This window comes from Neofelis nebulosa, chromosome 6 (genome assembly GCF_028018385.1).
Source record: "Neofelis nebulosa isolate mNeoNeb1 chromosome 6, mNeoNeb1.pri, whole genome shotgun sequence".
Classification (NCBI taxonomy): domain Eukaryota; kingdom Metazoa; phylum Chordata; class Mammalia; order Carnivora; family Felidae; genus Neofelis; species Neofelis nebulosa.
The window spans coordinates 12,093,008-12,109,683 of NC_080787.1; the positions used below are offsets into that span (position 1 = coordinate 12,093,008).

General features: G+C 39.6%; 1 protein-coding gene across 7 annotated transcripts in view; it reads right to left on the minus strand.

Annotated features, from left to right (window-relative positions):
* Positions 1–16,676, minus strand: part of CDKAL1 (CDK5 regulatory subunit associated protein 1 like 1) — a 711,422-nt gene that overhangs the window by 405,617 nt on the left and 289,129 nt on the right. The gene's annotated exons all lie outside the window — the stretch shown is intronic.

Sequence of the window (16,676 nt, forward strand, 5' to 3'; positions counted from 1 at the left end):
AATGAAAAGAAATTCAAGATTTTTTTAAACCACTGACATTGCTTGGCCATCATAAAAATAAAAATGTAGTATTGCTTATGTATACTGTATCATTTATAAATGATAATGCATATTCATGTAACTAAATGATATAAGAATAAAGAGGTAACATAGCATTCTCACAAAAAAATACACCATAGCCTTAGAAATTTTAAGACAGTATTTTTCACTCCTGAAGTCAGAAAAAAAATGAATATTAAAACAAGTCCAATGAATACTCCCTAAGATTATATTAGAGAAAGTAAACAAGGAGAATAACACTATTAGTTTTGAAAAAAAAAATATCCCAATATTCTGTAGACATGATAGAGAATTATCTTTGAAAAACTAAAATGTTGGCTCTACTCTCATAATTTTTTAATGTAATTTAAATAAATTTTGTTATTATAAAAGAAACATCGGGACACCTGGGTGGCTCAGTCAGTTAAGCGTCTGACTTCAGCTTGGGTCATGATCTCACAGTCTGTGAGTTCAAGACCCGCATCGATGGAGCCTGGAGGCTGCTTCGGATTCTGTGTCTCCCTCTCTCTCTGCCCCTTCCCTGCTCATGCTCTGTCTCTGTCTCAAAAATAAATAAAAACATTTAAAAAATTAAAAAAAAATAAAAGAAACAGCTACAACATAATAAAACAGTCCTACACCAAAAAGGCTTAACACCACCAAACAAAACCAAACGAAAAAAAAAAAAAAACTTCATTGATTCAACTGTTACAATGAGTAGCATGGTTTAAAACACCATCATCACATAAATGCTTTAAAATTTCAAAATGAGGAAAACTGAACTTTTAATAATTGAACCTGACCAATGTGTAATTTTGTTAATATCTGACTATAAATATATATGGAATCACTGTACTCAGCGGCCAAATATGTAATGCTTAATTTTTGGTAATTTTTGCATGGCACTTTTTTTTTTTTATTGTTTTCTTATTTTTGAGAGAGAGTATGTGGGGAGTGGGGAGAGCAGAGAGAGAGAGAGGGAGACAAGGGATCTGAAGCAGGCTGTGAGCTGACAGCACAGAGCCTAATACGGGGCTCAAACTCAAGAACCATGAGATTATGACCTGAACCAAAGTCAGATGCCCAACCGACTGAGCCACCCACGTGCCCCTGCATGGCACTCTTAAGTAACACATACACTTGAAATGATTTTTACTGTTTATCCAACTATATAATCTTAAAAAACTAACCCTCTTTTCTTCTTAAGCCATTTTTTTGTTTTGTTTTGTTTTTAGATAAAACACAGATCATGGCCTCTTTCTTATTAGCACAAATTCTAGTCTCCCAATTGCTATCGGTCTTCTCTTTTCAATTCCCATCTGTTCCATGAGAAGGGAAAAGAGAAAACTATTGTTGGCCTCTCCCTAGGAAAGTAACTCACTTTAAAAAAAAAAAATTTTTGTTTTAATGTTTATTTACTTTTGAGAGAGAGAGACAGAGACAGAGACAGAGTGTGAGCCAGGGAGGGACAGAGAGAGAGGGAGACACAGAATCTGAAGCAGGCTCCCAAGCTCTGAACTGTCAGGACAGAGTCTAATGCCAGGCACGAAATTGTGAACCGCCAGATCATGACTTGGGCTGAAGTCGGACACTTAACTGACTGAGCCACCCAGGCGCCCCAAGACTAACTCACTTTTGTTTAGCCTTGATTAACCATCAGATACTTTTCTAGATGTTTTATACACATTATCTCATTCATCATTCTAGAGTTGAATGTTACTATCTCCATCTTACAGATGAAGAATCTACTTCAAAACTGTCTGATAATATAGTTGATACCACAGAAATACAAGTCTTAAGATACTATGAACAACTACAGGCCAAAAATTGGCCAATCTTAGAAGAAACACACAAAGTCCCAGAAATATACAACCCACAAAAGTTAAATCATGAGGAAACAGAAAATCTGAATAGATCAATAATAAGTAAAGAGATCTTATCATATCCTACCATCAAAAGGCACGGGAGCACATGGTTTCACTGTTGCATTTTATCAAATACCTAAAAAAAATGAATACCAATTCTTTTCAAACTCTTCCAAAAAGCAGAAGAGGAGCGAACACTCTCAAACTCATTTTACAAGGTTGGTATTATCCTGATATCAAAGCCAGATAAGGACACTTTAAGAAAAGAAAACTATAGGTCAATATCCCTCATGAATATAGGATGCAAAAAATCTCAACAGAATACTAGCAAACTAAATTCAATATACTACAAGGATCATACACCATCATCAAGTAGAACTCATCCCATGGAAACAATGATGATTCAACAGACACAGATGAATAAATGTGATACAACACATTAATACAATTAAGGATAAAAATTATATGTCTATCTCAATAGATGCAGAAAAACTATCTGACAAAAGTCAACATCCATTCATAATAAGAACTCTCTCAACAAATTGGGTGTAGAATACTGTACCACAACACAATAAAGACCATATGTGAGAAGTCCACAGCTAACATACTCAATGGTGAAAGTTCAAAGTTTTTTCTCTAAGGTCAAAAACAAGACAAAGCTATCCACTCTAAATAGGAATGGTACTCCCATCAACACAGTAATTTAAGTCCTACCAGAGTAATTAGGCAAGAAAAAGAAATAAAAGGCATCTTAATTGGAGAGGAAGAGTACAATTACATTTGTAGATGACATGATCTTATACACATAAAAAAATCCCAAAAACTCCACCAAGAAAAGTGTTAGATCTAATCAATGAATTCAGTAAAGTTAGAGAATACCAAATCAACATACAAAAAAGGCTAGCATTTCTATACACTAGCAAAAATTTATCTGAAAAAGAAATAAAGAAAATATCATTTATGACAACACCAAAACAACAAAATACTTAGAAATAAATTTAACCAAAGAGGTAAAAAAAAAACCCTATACGCTGAAAACAATAAGATACCGATGGAAAAAACTGAAGAAGATACAAATAATTGGAAACATATCCTATGCCGACGGATGGGAAGATTTAATATTGTTAAAATGTCCATATTACGCAAAAGCATCTACAGACGCCATGTAATCCCTATCAAGATCCAATGGCATTTTTTAAGGAAAAAGAAAACAATCCTATAATTTGTGTGGAACTACAGAAGACTCTTAATAGCCAACACAATCCCAAGAAAGAAGAACATTGTTGGAAGCATCACATTTACTGATTTCACACAAGATTACAACGGCACAGTGATCAAAAGAGCCTGGTATTGGCATAAAAACAGGCAAATAGACTAATGGAAATGAATGAAGAGCCCAGAAGTAAGCCTATGCGTATACACTCAACTAGTACTTGACTCATTGAATACTCAGTGGAGAAAAGGTTAGTCTATTCAATAAATGTTGCCAGGAAAACTGGATGCTCCCACGCAGAAGAATGAAACAAGACCGCGGTCTTATACCACTCACAAGGATTAATTTGAAATGGACTGAAGACTTAAGTGTAAGACTGTAGAAAACCATAAAAGTTCTAGAAGAAAACACAGGAAGAAACTTCCTTGACATGGGTCTTGGCAATTACTTTTCAGATGTGATACTTACGCACAGCAACAAAATCAAAAACAAACAAGTGGGACTACATCAAACTAAAAAGCTTCTGCACAGCAAAAGAAATAATCAACAAAATGAAAAGGCAACCTACAAGATGGGAGAAAATATTTTCAAACCACATATCTAATTCCTAATAAGTCATTTAAATATTTGATTATCATTCCATAATAAGAGATCCATAATATCTGATGGGGGCTTTATACCCAAAATATATAAGGAACTCAACAGTGAAAACAAATAATCCAATTCAAAATGGCCAAAGAAGATATTCAAATGGCCAATAGGTACCTCAAAAGGTGCTCAACAGCACTGATCGTTAAGAAAACGTAAATCAAAGCCACAATGAGGTATCACCTCACACCTTTTGGAAAGGCTATTATCAAAAAGACAAGAAATAACAAGTGTTGGCAAGGATGTAGACAAAAGAAAGGAAATATTTGGCCACTGTTGGTGGCCAGTGCTGGTCCAGCCACTATAAAAAAACAGTACGGACGTTCCTCAAAAAGTTAAAAATAGGGGCGCCTGGGTGGCGCAGTCGGTTAGGCGTCCGACTTCAGCCAGGTCACGATCTCGCGGTCCGTGAGTTCGAGCCCCGCGTCAGGCTCTGGGCTGATGGCTCGGAGCCTGGAGCCTGTTTCCGATTCTGTGTCTCCCTCTCTCTCTGCCCCTCCCCCGTTCATGCTCTGTCTCTCTCTGTCCCAAAAATAAAAAAAAAAAAAAAAAAGTTAAAAATACAACAACCACGTGATCCAACAATTGCACTTCTGAGTATATATCCAAAAGAAAGGGAGTCACTATCTCAAAGAGGTATCTGCATGCTCATTTTCACTGCATTATTTACTAGAGCCAAGACATGGAAACAACTTAAGTTTCTCCGACAGATAACCCAACGAATAAAAAATATGGTGTGTGTGTGTGTGTGTGTGTGTGTGTGTGTGTGTATATATACGCACACACACACACATGCACAATGGAACATTCGGCCATAAAAAAGAAGAAAATCTTGCCATTTGCAACAACATGGATGAACACTGACAGCATTATGCTACGTGAAGTAAGTCAGACAGAAACACAAATAGTGTATGACCTCACTTATAGGTGGAACCCAAAAACAAACTCCTAGCAACACAGAAGAGACTGGTGGTTGCCAGAAATGGGGAGTGTGGGTGGGAAACGGGTGAAGGTAATGTGAAGGTATAAGCTTCTAGTTCTAAGATACTTAAGTTCCACAGGTGTAATGGTGATTATAATTGCCACTATTGTATCATATATTTGAAAATTTCTGAAAGCTAGATCTTAAAAGCTCTTATCACAAGAAAAAAGAGTTATGTGAAGTGAAATAGGTTAACTAAAGGGACTGTAGTAAGCATTTCATATATGTACATATATCAAATCATTACATTGCATAATTTGAACTTAAATGTTATATGTCAACTATGTCTCAGTAAAACTGAGTGCGGGTAGGGGGGAAGTCTGGTTAAGTAGCTTGCTCAAGACATGTTATAGCTGAGATTCAAATTTAGGCCTGCCGAATGTCTTTTTTCTTTGTTTTTAAATTTTGTTAATGTTTGTTTATTTTTGAGAGACAGAGACAGAGCATGAGCGGGGGAGGGGCTGAGAGAGAGGGAGACCCAGAATCCAAAGCAGGCTCCAGGCTCTGAGCTGTCAGCAGAGAACCTGATGTGGGGCTTGAACCCGTGAACCTGGAGATCATGACCCAAGCCAAAGTCGGACGCTTAACTGACCGAGCCACCCAGGCGCCTCAAGGCCTGCTGAATTTCGAACTTCATGCTGTTTCCATACCAATCTGACTCCCCAGAATAAATGTGTGTCAAACATCCTAGCTACGTATGGATGCAAGTAATAAAACCATCAACCAGCCGACATGGCATACAAGTAATGTGGCCAGTCCTTATGGTCCTGTACACGAAGTTATTTCTCTAAAACATGTGTGTCTCTCTTTTATCCTTTGGAAACCTAAGGCTAAGCTGCTTTTTCATCCACGAGCCCACACCAGTTATCTCCTGTCTGTTTACAAACTTTGTTTTTCATCCTCCTACTGGCTCAGGGGCAAAATGTGTCAACTCGTGTCATTTGCCACATCTTTTTATATTCTACTGCTCAGGTCCTCTCTGCCTTTCTCTTCAAGTGGCACCAAGACATGCTCAGGCCCTACCGTTCCATCCCCGGTTACACCCCTGACGACGCACGTTCCTCTGGGTCAGTCAGCGCTCTTGCTGGGGGTCTGCTCTCTGGACCTCCTGATACTACTTCGAGTCTCCTGACCTGACCCCTTTCCCTTATTTCTATCACCAATGGAGAGCTCCATAAATGAAGCTGACAAACTTTTTTTTTTTTTTTTTTTAATGTTTGTTTTTGAGAGAGAGACAGAGAGCAGGGGGAAGGGCAGAGAGAGAGGGAGATGCAGAATCCGAAACAGGCTCCAGGCCCCGAGCTGTCAGCACAGAGCCTGGCTTGGGGCTCAAACCCATGTACCATGAGATCATGACCTGAGCTGAAGTCAAAGGCGTAATCTTAATAAAGAAGCTAATGGTGAAACTTAATAAAGAGACTAATCTTAATAAAAGCTACTACTATTTCTGACTTGGGCTGTATCTTAAAAGCAACTCTCTTGAGGGACACCCGCCTGAAGGAGAAGAAGAGAGAAAAGAAGGAAAGGGAAACGTGCATTTGAAACATTTATAACATAAATGAATTAACACATGTAAAGGACTTAGTGTCTGTACCTAGTAAGTGATCACTAAGTGCCGGCCACTGGTTGTCTAATGTGACTGCTCTAAACAATTCTGTGAGGAAATAATGATGCATTATCATGTTCCAGGTGTACCTAACTTTATGGACCAGATGTGCTACTGAGAGGTTGGCTTAAATCAACTGCGGAAACCAAGTCATATTTTCCTACTGGCTCACTTCAGAAAGGTGGAAATGTAACCCCCATGGAAAACTCACTCATGAAAATTCACTAAAACATTTTAATAAAACCAGGTGATATTCGGAAACATTTATAATAATCAAAATAAGCCAGTAAGTATAAATGTTACATTAAGAATTCAAAATATTCTTCACTAAACTGCTCCCCTGGGGTTAATTAGGATTGTTGATGTGATATGTGTTTGAAGTTCTAAACTCAATATTGTATAAGATAGGTTCGTCTTTATCTGCAGTTATCAAAACAATGCTCTGTATTATTTTGATAAAGTGAAAATTTCAATAAAGCATTATTTCTCCAAGCACGTTATAATAGCACGATCTCAAGCATTAAATCTACTATGCCTTACAGTTAAAAAGGGAGATTTGTCCTAACACACAGGAAAAATACGCACACACACACAAAAAAAAAAAATCCGAAAAGAAAGAATGAGCTTTTGACGCTCTTTGGGTTAAAAACAATTCTATCACAAGGAATTATAATGACCAGTCATCTCGACATGACAAAGCTCCAACAAAATAAAGGGATTCATCATTAGAAACCTTTGGTAGATACTTTCAGTTATCTGTAAACAATTAAATAATTGTCTAAAGGTAAGAACGCCAACCAATTTCTTCAACTGTCAGAAAACAAAAGATCTTTGAAGGCCAACTGGTGCAAGCCAAAACCAGAAAGAAATGGCCGTGGCCGTCCAAGGAAGATGGAAAATCCTGGAGAGACCACAACTGTCATGACAGAATAACACAGCTGGGTCACCACACCTACTGATCTGTGCACAGGTGGTCATCTGGCCACAGGCCAGGAAGGAATGAAAACACCTCAAAAGCACAGACAGATTGGGCATTCAATTTAGCAGAACTCTTAACTCCTCAAAAGCATCTGTGGCAGACAATTTTTAAAGTATGGAAACCGAAGAGATGAAATAACAATTTTCACAAATTAAAATATTTCAAAGGGCTCAAATGTATAACAAAATGTCAAATGTGATACCTAAACCACACAAAGCAAGTGAAAACTAAAAATTTTAACGTATTCACTTTTTTCTTTTAAAGAGCATCTTTAAATATCACAAGTTCTGAAATAATTTAAAAATCAGAGTCACACTTTTAAAAACCCATACTGATATCTATTTTTGTGGGGGAAGAATAAAAGCCCATGTGACTCAGAATTCTGTTTCTCTCTGCTCTTTTGGGTCAAAAATAAATTTAAGTATGTAAAATTATTGTACACTCAGACATTACCACTTCAAACCAGCATATTCTGTTTCACTCACAGAACCTTATTTACTTTTAATCAATTGACAAAGTACAATATTCTTTAAAGCTTCGACTGTACAAAATAATAAGCCCTTTACAGAGCTACACCTTACAAAAATCATACTGGGGGCCAGCCACATCCTTCCATATTCAAGTACCATAAAGCAAAGAAAAAAACCAAAAACTCAGGAAATGTTAAATACTGGGAGCCCTCATCTTGGTTTTAAAAATATTTCCAGAAGTATGACAAACTTTTTGATCCTTTAAAACAAATGTAAGAGATACTCCTCTATCAGCAGGATCTGATTAGATCTTCAAATGATAATATGATCCCTGTTTGCAAAGATCAAAATCCCGAACAAAGGAAAAATAACGTACTTAGAAACTAACAAAATATAGGTACAAAATCTTAAATTCTTTAAGCTTCCTATGGCCAGGAACTCTCCAACCTAAAATGAATCTCTCCACCAGGGTTACCGATTCTACCTTCCCCCGCCAGCTCCGAAAGCTTACTCTAATAATTACGGTCTCTTTCAACTGTTCCCTTTCTGAAGCTGCTTTTAGTTCTGAAAAAGCGGGGGGGGGGGGCGGGGGGGGGGGCAGGTGGCAGCAGTCCAACTTTCTCCTACTGATACTGAATTCAAAAACACTTTCAGCTACGTTTTCTCTTACTCCTCCCCCATTAACCACTATGCCACATTCTTTGCTTCAAAAAGTTGTTCCGGGGCGCCTGGGTGGCGCAGTCGGTTAAGCGTCCGACTTCAGCCAGGTCACGATCTCGCGGTCCGTGAGTTCGAGCCCCGCGTCGGGCTCTGGGCTGATGGCTCGGAGCCTGGAGCCTGTTTCCGATTCTGTGTCTCCCTCTCTCTCTGCCCCTCCCCCGTTCATGCTCTGTCTCTCTCTGTCCCAAAAATAAATTTAAAAATGTTGAAAAAAAAAATTAAAAAAAAAAAAGTTGTTCCAATATATTTAAACTATACTCTTATTTCTCCATCACTTTACCTGAAAGAATTACCCTTATCACCATCAGCCATTGATCTGTGTAAAAATCGTCACAGCCTTTCAAATCACTTGGGGGAGGTTGGTGCTAATAACAGTAAAAGATGGTTTCTGAATGCTGGACACTCAAGCATGCATTTTACACTGTTTCGTTTATCCTCCCAGAAGTCTTGCTATTAGTATTACTATCCCTAACTTTCAGAGAGGAAACTGAGGCTGAAAAAGATCAAGAACCTTACGGGAAGTTACCCAGACTCGATGAAAGATGAACCTATCTTATCTGAAACTCCTTTGTCACCGATGGTACCTTACTTCTCTTAAGATGCAACTTACTCTGCTTAAGAAAACATGATGATGGATGGAGAGGATTCTAGGAAGATGCTGGATTGGGAAGCTCCAGGAACCCGGCTCCTCACCTTGATAAGAACCTGCACTGGCACAGTCTGTGTCATGCAACAATTTCAGGACTCTGGTATCTGCGAAAGGCCTACAACTTTGGACGGCAACTTGCGGGTAAGGTCAGCCGGTAGCACAGTAGCAGCCCCCACCCTACCCACGCCTTACCCAGAGCCAGGTCGCACACAGCATGTGGGTGCGGGGGAGGACCCTGCCCTCAAGCTATCAGGAATCTTGGTCCCATCACCGCTTCCTATCACGGAGGCACAAGACACTGCTGCACCTCCCCACACCTTTCAAAGTCCCCGCCTCTCCAGCTGAACTGCAGTGACTGCTGGAAGATGTAAAGACTCCGCGTCCCTACTTCTCCCTTCATTTTTCACTTTTTCCCCTATGGGGAAGCAGATATTAAAGATTAGGACACTCAGAAACAACTCCACGTATGTGCAAATTAGAAAGTGACCACATACGACCAGAAGAAGGATCAGAAAAGAACTGAGAAGATCTTAGGTTCTCACCTCAGGCTGATTCTCAGCACAAACAGAGCCTACAACAATTAAAAAATAAACAATAACAAATGAACAACAAACCTGTGAAGGGGGAGAATCTGATTTCCATTTGAATTATTAGATTCAAACATGAGGTGCTGAAAAAATTCACAAGGCATACGAAGAAACAGGAAAAATATATGTAAATCAACAGAAACTGTCCCTAAAAGAGATCTATGGCGGATATACTACACAAAGACTTGAAAACAACTGTCTCGGGGCGCTAGGTGGCTCAGTCCGTTAAGTGTCCGACTTCGGCTCAAGTCACGGTCTTGCAGTTCATGAGCTCGAGCCCCGCATCAGGCTCTCTACTGACAGCTGGAGACTGAGTTCGGATTCTGTGTCTCCCTCTCTCTCTGTCCCTCTCCTGCTTACACTCTGTCTCTCTCTCTCAAGAATAAACAAATATTGAAGGAAAAAAAAATAAACATGTATACCCCAGTGACACACCATCAAAATATGAAGCAAAAATAGAATTGAAACAAGACACAGTTGTACAAAAGTAGGTGGAGACTTTAATACTGCACTCTCCATAAAAGCCATCAAACAGCACACTCTATCAGCAGCCACAGAACACACGTGGCACATGCTCCAGGACAGACCATATGTGAGGCCACAAATTAAGTCTCCATAGATTTTAAAGTATTTTCTTTGAACATGAAGAATGAAATCAGAAATCAACAACAAAACTGGAAAATTCACAGAACTGTGGAAGTTAAACGATACACTTTTAAACAACCAATGGAAAAGGAGAACACAGTGATGAAGGAAAACAAAATACCAAAACTTACAGGAGGCACAGAAAGCAACGCTAAGGAGAGAATTCAGAGCTATAAACACGTACAAAAAAAATAAAGATCTCATATCAACACCCAACTTTAGAACTTAGGAAAAGAAAAAAAGAAGAAGAAACTAAAACCAAGGCTAGCAGAAGGAAATCATAAAGATGAGTGATGACATAAACGAAATAGAGAATGGAAAAACACCAGAGAAAATGAAGAAAAAACCTGGTTCTATGAAAAGATCCACAAAACTGACAAACCTTTAGCTAGATGGACTAAGAAAAAAGACTTCAGTTACTAAAATCAGAAATGAAAGTGGGACATTACTACCAATTCTAGGTTTTTTTTAAAATTATTATTATTTTAAGAGTTTATTTACCTTTGAGAGAGATAAAGAGTGAGCAGTGGAAGGACAGAGAGAGGGAGGCCCAGAATCCGAAGCAGGCTCCAGGCTCTGACCTGTCAGCAGAGCGCCTGACGCAGGGCTCAAACCCACAGACTGTGAGATCATGACCTGAGCCGAAGTTGGACACTTAATGGACTGAGCCATCCAGGAACCCCAATTACTACCAATTCAAAAGAAATATATAGGATTATAAGAGAATATTATGAACAAGTGTGTATCAACCAACTGGATAGCCGGTTGAAATGGACAAATTCCTGAAAACACAAAACCTACCAAGAACAAGTCATGAAGTGATAGGGAGTCTAAATAGGTATGTGAGTACCAAAAACTTGAATCAGTAATCAAAAATCTCCTAACAAAAAAAGCCTGAAACCTGATGGCTTCACTGATGAATTCTACCTAACATTTAAAGAATACCAATCCTTGTGATGTCTGGGTGGCTCAGTCAGTTAAGCACAGGACTCTTGATATGGGCTCAGGTCACGATCTCGTGATCGTGAGGTAGAGCTTCAGGTTGGGCTCTGTACTGACAGCACAGAGCCTTCTTGGGATATTCTCTCCCTCTCTCTCCCTCTCTCCCTCTCTCTCTCTCTCTGTCTCTCTCTCTCTCTCTCTGCCCCTCCCTTCTCACACGTGCATGCATGTGCTCACTCTCTCTCTCAAAATAAATGAATAATTAAATAAACTTAAAAAAAGAGAAAGAATACCAAATCCTTCTCAAGCTTTTCCAAAAAACTGAAGAGAAGGGAATGCACCCTAACTTATTCTATAATGGCAGCATTATGATTTAGACAATGACACCACAAGAAAATTACAGACCAGTATCTCTTATGAACATTGCTGCAAAAAGTCCTCAACAAAATACTAGCTACAGAATTCATTAGCACATTAAAAGAATTATACATTAAAACCAAGTGGGATTTATTACTGGAATGTAATAAGGATAGTTCAATATACAAAAATCAACACGTATAATATGCCACATCAACAGAATTAAGGAGAAAAAACAACACATGATTGTCTCAAATGATGCAGAAAAAGCACTTGACAAAATTTAACACCGTTTTGTGCTAAAAACAATCAACAAACTAGGAATAGAAGAAAACTTCCTTCCATGATAAAAGCCGTAAGTGGAAAAACTCACAGTGAACATCACACTCCAGGTAAACTGAAATCTTGTCCTTTGCAATTAGGAACAAGCCAAGGATATCCACTTTTACCACTTCTATTCTACATTGTTCTGGAAGTTCTAGCCTGAGCAAGTGAAAGAAACAAAAGGCACCCAAATTGGAAAGGAAGAAGTAAAATTATCTGTTTACAGATGATATGATTTTCTAAGTAGAAAATCCTGAAATCCACCCCCCCGCCACACACACACACAAAACTTAGAACAAATTAATTCAGCAAAGTGTCAGGATACAGAATCAATATACAAAAAAGTTATATTTCATGAACAATGAAAAATCTGAAAAGTAAATTACAAAAATAATTCCATTTACAACCATATCAGAAAAAGCAAAATATTGGGGCACCTGGGTGGCTCAGTCGGTTGAGCGTCCAACTTCAGCTCAAGTCATGATCTCACTGTCCGTGAGTTCAAGCCCCACGTTGGGCTCTGTGCTGACAGCTCAGAGCCTGGAGCCTCTTTCAGATTCTGTGTCTCCCTCTCTCTCTGCCCCTCCCCGACTCATGCTCGCTCGCTCGCTCTCTCTCTCTGTCAAAAATAAATAAACATTTAAAAAATTTAAAAAAAAAAGAAAAAGTAAAATATTTAGCAATTAACCAAGGTGAAAGACTTAAAAAAAATACAAAACACTACTGAAAGAAATTGAAAAGGACATAATAGAAATACACTACATGGTCACAGATTGGATGATTGTTGTTAAAACGTCAATACTACCCAAAGTGATATATAAAGTCAATGCAATCCTTATCAAAATCCCAATGAGGTTTTTTGCACAAAAAAAAAAAAAAAAATCCTAAATTTCAAACGGAATCTCAAGGGACCCCAAACAGCCAAAACAAACTGAAAAAGAATAAAACTAAAGAGTTCACACTACTGATTTCACAACTGAGTTCAGAGCTATAGTTATCAAAACAGTATGATGTTGGTGTAACACAGACATACAGACCAATGGAATAAAATAGAGAACCCAGAAATAAACCCACATATAAACAGTCAAATGATTTTTCTCAAGGGTGCCTAGGCCATTCAATGAGATACAGACTATTGTTTCAACAAATCGTGCTAGGAAAACTGCATATACACATGCGAAATAATGAACTTGGGCCCTTTCCTAACGCCATATAAAAAATTTAACTCAATATTGGATCAAAAGGTGCTAAATGTGAGACCAAAAACAATAAAACTTTTAGAAGAAAACGTACAACAAAAGCTTCATGACCTTGGATTTGGCAATGATTTCCTGGATATGACACCAAAGGCACAGGCAACAAAAGAAAACACAGATAAATTGGGACTTTAAGAAAAGTTAAAAAATTATTTTTTTCTCCAAAAGACACTTACTATCAACAGAGTAAAAACACAACCCACAGAATCAGAAAAAAGTAACTGCGAATCATATATTTGATAAGAGATGGGTAGAATATACAGAGAAATTCTAAAACTCAACAAAACCAACAACCCAATTCAAAAATGGGCAGAGAACTCAACACTTCTCCAAAGATAGACAAATGTCCAATAAGCACATGAAAAGATACCCAACATGACTAATCATGAGAGAAATGAAAATCAAACCTACAATAAAATAGCATGTCACACCCATTACAACGGCAACAATCCATTAGGACGGCCACTACTAATAGTAAATGTTGGCAAACATACAGAGAAACTGGGGCCCTGCGTACAGTTGGTGGGAATGGAAAATGGCGCAGCCACCGTGGAAAATAATATGGCAGTTCCTCAAAAAATTAAAAAAGAATTCCCCAGCAATTCTACTTTTAGGTATATACCCCAAAGAACTGAAAGCAGGTCTCAGAGATATTTATACACCCATATTCATAGCAGCAACATTACCTACAATAGCTAAAATTTGGGATCAACCCAAGTGTCCGTGGAAAAATGGACAGATAAGGAAAACACACTGGCATATTATTCACCCGTAGAAAGAAAGAAAATTTTTGCAATATGCTACACTACTGATGAATTTTGACGACATTATATACTAAATGAAATAAGCCAGTCACAAAAAGACAAATGCTGTATGGAGTCCACTAATATGGCTGCCAGAGGTTGTGGGAAGGGAAGAATGTGGAGTTAGTGTTTAAGGGGTACAGAGTTTCAGTTTTACAAGATGGAAAGAGTTATGGGGATGGATGTTGGGATGGTTGCACAAAAATGTCAATGTGTTTAATTCCAGTCACCTGTACACTTAAAAGCTAGTTAAGATGGTGAAATTTACATTATGTGTATTTACCACAACATAAAAAAGGAAGAAAAACATATACATGATTATGTGGTTTAGAATTTACTTGGGGCGCCTGGGTGGCGCAGTCGGTTAAGCGTCCGACTTCAGCCAGGTCACGATCTCGCGGTCCGTGAGTTCGAGCCCCGCGTCGGCTCTGGGCTGATGGCTCGGAGCCTGGAGCCTGTTTCCGATTCTGTGTCTCCCTCTCTCTCTGCCCCTCCCCCGTTCATGCTCTGTCTCTCTCTGTCGCAAAAATAAATAAAAAACGTTGAAAAAAAAAACAAATTTAAAAAAAGAATTTACTTAAGGAACAGGTATATACTTTACTCATTTTACTGAATGTCGTAACATCTCACACAGTGCGTTGTATACAATTAGAGTATCGACATTCAAAGCTATTGTGATTTTGTAATAAACCAGACCAGCTGTCAAGCCAATACCTGGTTACAGAGCCAAAAGCAGGGCTAAGCAAAAAGGTGAGCTGGCATTTACAACTGGATCTTCCGGGAAAGAAATCCAGCACAATATACAGTGAGGCAGGGAAAGGGAAGTCAGGAATGGAGAAGTCCCAAGGAGATAATATGGATCTCGCCAAGCCAAAGGATCAGCCAGCTCATTCGTCTTCAAGGTCAGGCATCTGGGAACAGGAAACAGAACCTCCGAGCCTAAGCACTCTAGGTCCAGGAACCACACACAGGATATAAACACAATACAATGTGTACACCATGCCAAATATTACTAGCCAGTAAAAGAAACCAAAGAGCCAGAATATTCATCAAACCATCCATTTTCAATGCACCTGTCTATACATTTTCCATCTGCAGTTCCCAGACCCTGAGGTGTCAAATTTAAAATGCACACACTTGGGAACACCGTGGAAGTTTTTTGTGTGTCTCACGTCCATGAAATACAGCCAGACCAACACTAAACCATCCTGCACACCTAAAAAAATGATTAGAGGATTAACACAACAATCTGCACAACCTGAACCACAGAATTCAGCATATACATGGTGCAAAGAGGTGAACTTGGGGACAGAGAAGCCACGGAGGGCAGAGAGGTGCTTTTGCGGGCAGAGAGAGGACAGAGACGGGGGAGGGGGGAGATATGGGAAAAGCACCCCTCCCCAAAAGCAGCTGGAGAGAAAGTGGAAAATTGGAAACAGCCACAGGGACTAAACTAAAAAGGGAGAAAGGAGAAAGGAGAGGGTTTAAATTCCATTAAGACTGTAAACAAGGGGAGCGTAGAGTCTGCAACTCCACAGCTTGATACCTGGTGGTGCTCTGGTGGGAAGGGCAAATCCCGAGGAACAGAGAGGGATCCGGACATTCTCGGGCCACACGGGGAAAAGCAGTTCCACTGCTGGAAGGACATTTGGTAGAGACCGTTGAGGCCACCTGGCCCCAGCAGACCCCAGAAAAATGGCCACATCCGCTGGTATTGGAACAAGGTTGTGAAGGGTGAAGCCTGGTGCCAGATGTGTGTTGTGATTTTCCATAATCCCTGAAAAGCTGCTGCTACACTGTCTCACGAACTTTTTCTAGGGTGGGCTGGCACCTGGCCGCAGTCTCGGGGCACCGGCAGCAGCAGGGTCCAGCAAGCGTTCCTGGGTGCAGTCGACATTCGACCATTGCTCAGTGAGACCCTCCTGCAGAGGGGCGGAACGGGTCAAAGCCGCAGTCCCCCAGAAGTAAGGGGCCGGGGAAAAAAGCCGCATCTGAGACAAAACTTGGGAGAGAGGTACTGCCTGGGGCCTGGTCATGGACAGTGAAAAAGCGGGGAGTGGAGGAAAGCTGAAGACAAAGGACGGGTGCACAACTGTTGATGGGGAGAACAGAGTTCCAATACTAGAGACTGGGTAGCTGGGTGGCGCCATTTTCACCGCTCCCGCGCATGTGCATACGCACCTACAAGCGCCACAACAATCCATCCCGGTAGGCTAGCAGCGCCATCTAGTGGAGAACAGAGCTGTTACACTGAGCCCTGCCCAACTGGGCCAGAGGACCCCATTAGATTGAACAAAAACCAACCATCAACAAGGCATATCATAGTCAAATTCACAAAATACTCAGGCAAGGAGAGAATCATGAAAGCAGCAAGGGAAAAAAGGTCCCTAAAATACAAGGGAAGACAGATCAGGTTTGTAGCAGACCTACCCACAGAAACTTGGCACGCCAGAAAGGAGTGGCAGGATATATTCAACGTGCTGAATCAGAAAAATATGCAGCCAAGAATTCTTTATCCAGCAAGGCTGTCATTCAAAATAGAAAGAGAGATAAAAAGTTTCCCAGACAAACAAAAATTAAAGGAGTGTGTG